Source organism: Nerophis lumbriciformis, linkage group LG09 (genome assembly GCF_033978685.3).
Source record: "Nerophis lumbriciformis linkage group LG09, RoL_Nlum_v2.1, whole genome shotgun sequence".
NCBI lineage: Eukaryota > Metazoa > Chordata > Actinopteri > Syngnathiformes > Syngnathidae > Nerophis > Nerophis lumbriciformis.
This window is the reverse complement of record NC_084556.2, coordinates 16,665,170-16,671,262: the sequence shown is the minus strand read 5'-3', so window position 1 is coordinate 16,671,262 and position 6,093 is coordinate 16,665,170.

Sequence of the window (6,093 nt, the reverse complement as noted above, 5' to 3'; positions counted from 1 at the left end):
GTACTGTACTGTGCAATCTACTAATAAAAGTTTCAATCAATCAATCAATCTCAAACAGCAAAAATCATGCTAAAGGTAAACCGTCATTGTATTGTTTCTTAGTTGTTGTTGTTTTCTCCGTGTTTATTTAATGTCAGGTGGTGTCAAATTAAGGACTACAAATTAATTTAGCTGCCAGGTACATATTGATTCCTTGTGTTCATAAAACAAAAAACAAAACAAAATATCCCAACCTACTTCTCGATAATGCACAACATTATTTTTTTTAATTTTTTTTTATATCAAGAAAGGATATTTATGACTTCAAGGAAAACATTGGACTCTAACTAAACTTTAAATTCTATTAATCTATCAGTATGTCAAATAAAAATATTGAATTGCTTCGGCAATAATTCAAGAATATGGTGTTCACAAGGTACTTTGAATGGAAGAAGAATACTGAGAACCAAAGTGGCAGTGAGATCTTTTTTTTTTTTTTTTAGAAGGTCTGCACGATGGCCTAGTGCAATTATTCTCCAACTTTTTTCACCTCAGAAAACCCTGGCTCTCCATGTACCACCATAATAACCACCATTAAAACACAATAGCCTAGTAGACCTAAATATTCATCAAAAACAAGGCAGGCAGAGGTTTTATTTAACAAGTATATTTAAGATGTTTGGCTACTGTATCGTGACACGCTGTTTGAACAGTAACACTTTGTTTGAATATTTAATAAAGTGATTTCATGGCCTACTACTAGTGCAGGGGTCGGCAACCTTTACTACTCAAAGAGCCATTCTGACCCGTTTCACAAATTCAAGAAAACAATGGGAGCCAAAAAAGTCTTTTGAAATTTAAAATGAAATAACGCTGAATACAAAGTTGTTTTTTTTGCTTTGCGCTATGTATAAACCAGACACGCGGCCCACGAGACGTTATTTTGCGGCCCGCACCTCAATATAAAAATTGTATGTTAGCGCGGCCCGCTAGTTTTATATGAATGGCGCTTAACAGCATCATACTTGCCAACCCTCCCGATTTTTCCGGGTGACTCCCGAAATTCAGGGAAACCATTTTATTGGATGTCTGCTGATTTCCACCCTAACAACAAGAATAAGGGTGTGTCGTGATGGCACTGCCTTTAGTGCCCTCTACAGCCTGTACTAAGAGCGTGCCAGCCCAGGTACATGTTGTATGAGGCTTCTGCAGACACACATGAGTGACTGCAAGGCATACGTAGTCAACAGCCATACAGGTCACACTGAAGGTGGCCGTATAAAACAACTTTAACACTGTTACTAATATGCGCCACACTGTGAACCCACACCAAAAAATAATGACAAACACATTTCGGGAGAACATCCGCACCGTGAGACAACATAAACACAACAGAACAAATACCCAGAATCCCATGCAGCACTAACTCTTCCGGCCTACATTATACACCCCCGCTACCAGCAAACCCCCGCACCCCCACTCCCCTCCGTGCGTTGGTTGAGGTGGGCGGGGTTGGGTTCACAGTGTGGCGCATATTAGTAAGAGTGTTAAAGTTGTTTTATACAGTCACCCTCAGTGTGAACTGTATGGCTGTTGACTAAGTATGCCTTGCAGTCACGTAAGTGTTTAGGGCAGAGCCCGTATACATCATGTGACTGGGCCTGCACGTAGATAGTGTAAAATCGGGCGTTAAAGGCACTGCCAACACGATATGCCCTCAATATTGATGCCCCGGGAGATTGTCGGGAGAGGCGTTAAAATTCGGAAGTCTCCCAGAAAAATCGGGAGGGTCAGCAAGTATGCAGCTGAGCCGCATCAGAGTGATCAAAGAGCCGCATGCGGCTCCAGAGCCACGGGTTGCCGACTCCTGTACGAGTGTAACGCACTACACCACAGTTTGAGAATCACTAACCTAGTGGTTTACACATTCAGGTGGTCCCGGTTTGGTTGGAACATCTTGCAGGTTCTCCTCTGCAGGTGTAGGATTTCTTCAGGTCCTACGGGTTTAGCATGTTAGGTTAATTCAGTGCTTCTCAAATATTTTCTGTTACGCTATAAAAATGTTTTAACTAAAACATTGTATGCTTATTAACAATCAAGGAAACAACACACAGGTCTTTCCTCGTCTCCCACCATGCATACTTGCCAACCCTCCCGGATTTTCCGGGAGACTCCCGAAATTCAGCGCCTCTCCCGAAAACCTCCCGGGACAAATTTTCTCCCGAAAAACTCCCGAAATTCAGGCGGACCTGAGTGACGTGTTGACAACACACAACAACAGTGTCTACCGTAAAGCAGTTCGTCTGCTGTAAACAGCAATGTTGTGACACTTTTAAACAGGACAATACTGCCATCTACTGTACATGCATATGTGACCCACCCATAATGTGTCACATTTTTGTGTTGATTTATTTATTTTATTTTGTGGTTTGAATTCGTTTTTGGAGCTGTCATTACACATTTATCAGTATTCACATTGGTCAGTAGGGGGCAGTAGGGCGTTTCTTCCCAATTGAATGCTATCACCTGCAGACCGGAAGTGGCTTGTCATTCTGATGAGCGCGACCAGTCTGTGAACAATTGGAACGTCCTGTGTGCTTTTTCCTCCTGTATAACAGGTTAGTTTTGGTGAATCAACTCACTGAATAATATCCATGTGATCTTTATAAGTTTAAGTACACATTCTGATGGTGGAGCCTAACTCTAAAGTGTTTGTGAGTTGTAGTTTGTAAATGAACACTGAAATTCAAGTATTTATTTTATTTATATATATATATATATATATATATATATATATATATATATATATATATATATATATATATATATATATATATATATATATATATATAGCTAGAATTCACTGAAAGTCAAGTATTTCTTATATATATATATATATATATATATATATCTTAACCACGCCCCCAACCATGCCCCCCGCCACCCACCCGACCACGCCCCCGCCCCCACCCCCCACCTCCCGAAATCGGAGGTCTCAAAGGTTACAGTGAAGCCTAGTGCTACATATTTTCATCATATTCTGGTAGGGCAAAAAAAGCATGTTCCTCGAGCTCAAACGCGGCATCGCACCGCACCCCCTTAGGGGACCGCCCCACCCCACTACTTGAGAAGGACTTGGTTAATTGGAGACTGTAAATTGCCCTTAGAGTAGTACTTTGTCATTGCATACACATTAGAATTGAGTAGTTCTGCATATTTAATAACAGCAGAAGATGAAAGATGAATGCCATCAGCTGATTGCCGATTGCTTGATGCATGTTACCATGTTCAACACGTTATTGCTAGTCAAAAGGTTGTCCCTGCTGATCAGATAATCATGCATTTTGCACTTCTGACATTGTCCTCTTGCTTTATTAAATGCCAGACATGCAAAGATGCAGTTTAGTGAGGTCATTACAGAGCCATTACTCAACGCAGTGGCGGGGGATAATAACTGGCGAAATGAAAAGTGTCATCACAGAGGAAGCTGGAGTGATTTGTTGTGATTAATTAGAATTAGGATGACCCCCTTTCCATTATAACAATAATTGGGTATAAATGACTTGCTGCAATGTCCTCCAAATTTTTGGTACTATTGCAATTTTTTAGCTCTCTGTAAGATGTTCATTAGTAAAGCTTTAAATCAACTGCAAAATAGTCTGAATTTGGAGTGCTGCACTTTAGGTATTACTTTATAATTTGAATGTGTATGTATTTGTTCAAAAAAAGAATACATTGACATTTTTTAATGTTTGAATTTATGTATCTATTTATTTTTATATAAAAATAATTTGCATGTTAATTATTACTTATATTTCACACAATGTTCTGTTTTATGCAGTTGCATGTTGATAAAACATGAAATCGATTATTCGACTTTCAAAAATATTAATACATATGAAATGAAATACATTTAAATAAGGCATGGAATATTAAAACCTGGATATTTCAGTATAATTCTTTCAAAATACAATGTTGATGCTACTCCCTCCGAGGTCTTAATCAAGGCTCAAGTCGTTCGTTTTGCTCACAGACATTTATTTCAGCCACGCCTTCTTCACGCTACCGACAATGTCAAATATAACGCCATCAGAACTAATAAAATAAGCAAACAGAACTTACAATTAGTCTGTCATCCAATGAAATAAAACACATTGATTTCACATACATATCAGAAAGAATCATACCTCATTGGCCTCATAAACTCCAAGGGAATAAAGTTTATTTTCACTCCGAGACTCCATTGACGTCTTCTCCATCAAACACTCGTTGTCTCATGCTTACATAAATGTCGATTTATGAAAGTAAGGCCTACATTTTTTAATTGGCTTAATGGGTTAGAGTTAAAGCTAAAGTACCAATGATTGTCACACACACTAGGTGTGGCGAAATTATTCTCTGCCTTTGACCCATCACCCTTGATCACCCCCTGGGAGGTGAGGGGAGCAGTGAGCAGCAGCGGTTGCCGCGCCCCGGAATATTTTTTGGTGATTTAACCCCCAATACCAACCTTTGATGCTGAGTTCCAAGCAGGGAGGTAATGGGTCCTATTTTTATAGTCTTTGGTATGACTCGGCCGGGGTTTGAACTCACAACCCGCCGATCTCATACAATTATCAACAAAATCTTGGAGAATAATTAGGGGGACAAAAGCCCTTAAATTGATATCCTTGTTAAAAAGTGATTTAGGTAGCCCTTTTTGTCTTTTTTTTTTTCTTTTTTTCCATAATTTTTAGTATTATTACTCTATCTGTATTTGCTTTTGTTTTCTTTTCTTGATGTTGAAAGTGCATTGACTTTTGTGTGAATTATAAATGTATGTTTGATCAATAATAACAAAAAACAAAAAACAAACTTGTTGTCTCCTGCTGCTTCCTTGTTTCCGTCACATATTAAATGTCCCCCCAACAATGTGACCAAACCGGAACAAAACATATGTTCCCCTCTCAATTTCCATGGGGTCTGTAACAAAAATAAACAAAACATAAACTTGCATGAATTAACCCAAGGGAATACCTATTTAATCACATTATGTGTACAATATGAACTCATTTTTATGCATTGTATTTATTTATTCTCACCAACTATGAAATTATATAACAAATATACATGTTGCTTCTGTCAGCAGCTACAGTTGATATGTATTTGGCTTTAGTTCAATAGGTCATGGCATTAATCATTGGACTTTTCCGAATCATAATAATATAAAATGAAATTAGTATTAACATTATGTTAAATATTAAAACCTGGGTGATTTCTGTTTTTTTTTATATGTACCGGTAGGTATTATATGACCACCAGTCCTAGAAGGTCGTTGTCTTGTTAATACAGTAACAGCCACTTGGGGGCACTGTTGCGCCTTGTAATTGACAGTCATGTTGTTTGAAGGCGGCACTCACATTTCACTCAGCCTTGTATGAATGCTAATGAAATACAATGACATTTTCTGAACCAGTCTGTGTCTGTAGCAGGCCAGCATAAATGTAGATTGCATCAAGAAGTTCAATCCAAAGTTCGTCACAGTCATCAAGTTTGCAGGAAGCTGTCTTTTTGTTATCCTTTCATCAACTTCATTTGTATAGGAGATTTGGTGGTAACGGTCGTATTGATGTCGTTGTCAGCCACCGTAATGTGATACAGTAAATGTAATAAAGCAAAGGTTTCAATTGGACTGATGGAGCCAACATCAGGGTTGGCTATCCTGGCTTATTAAATACAACAAGTGCATGACAGGAAGTAATGAAGATGGAATTCAATTTTTTTGGTAAGTGGCACCCTAATTGAAGGGCAACAAGATCTGAACCTCTCACCTTTACCAAAGACTTTCATTAATGCAAGGTTATGTTAGCTAGCTTAGAGAAAATGACGATGCCAAAACCAATTAATTAGTCTTTCTTATTTTTTGTTGAAGTATTAAAGCGGTCATGTTTTCATAGCCTACAAGCTGTTTTTAAAAGAAGTAAAATTGGAATTATCATGTCCCACTGCTCCCGGGGTAGTGCCGTCCTTTGAAGGCAGAACATTGCTCTCATCATACAAATGGCCATGTGAAAAAATGTATGACCACTGCGGATTAATTACTATTCTTATCTCCAACAGCGGATCAGAAATTGC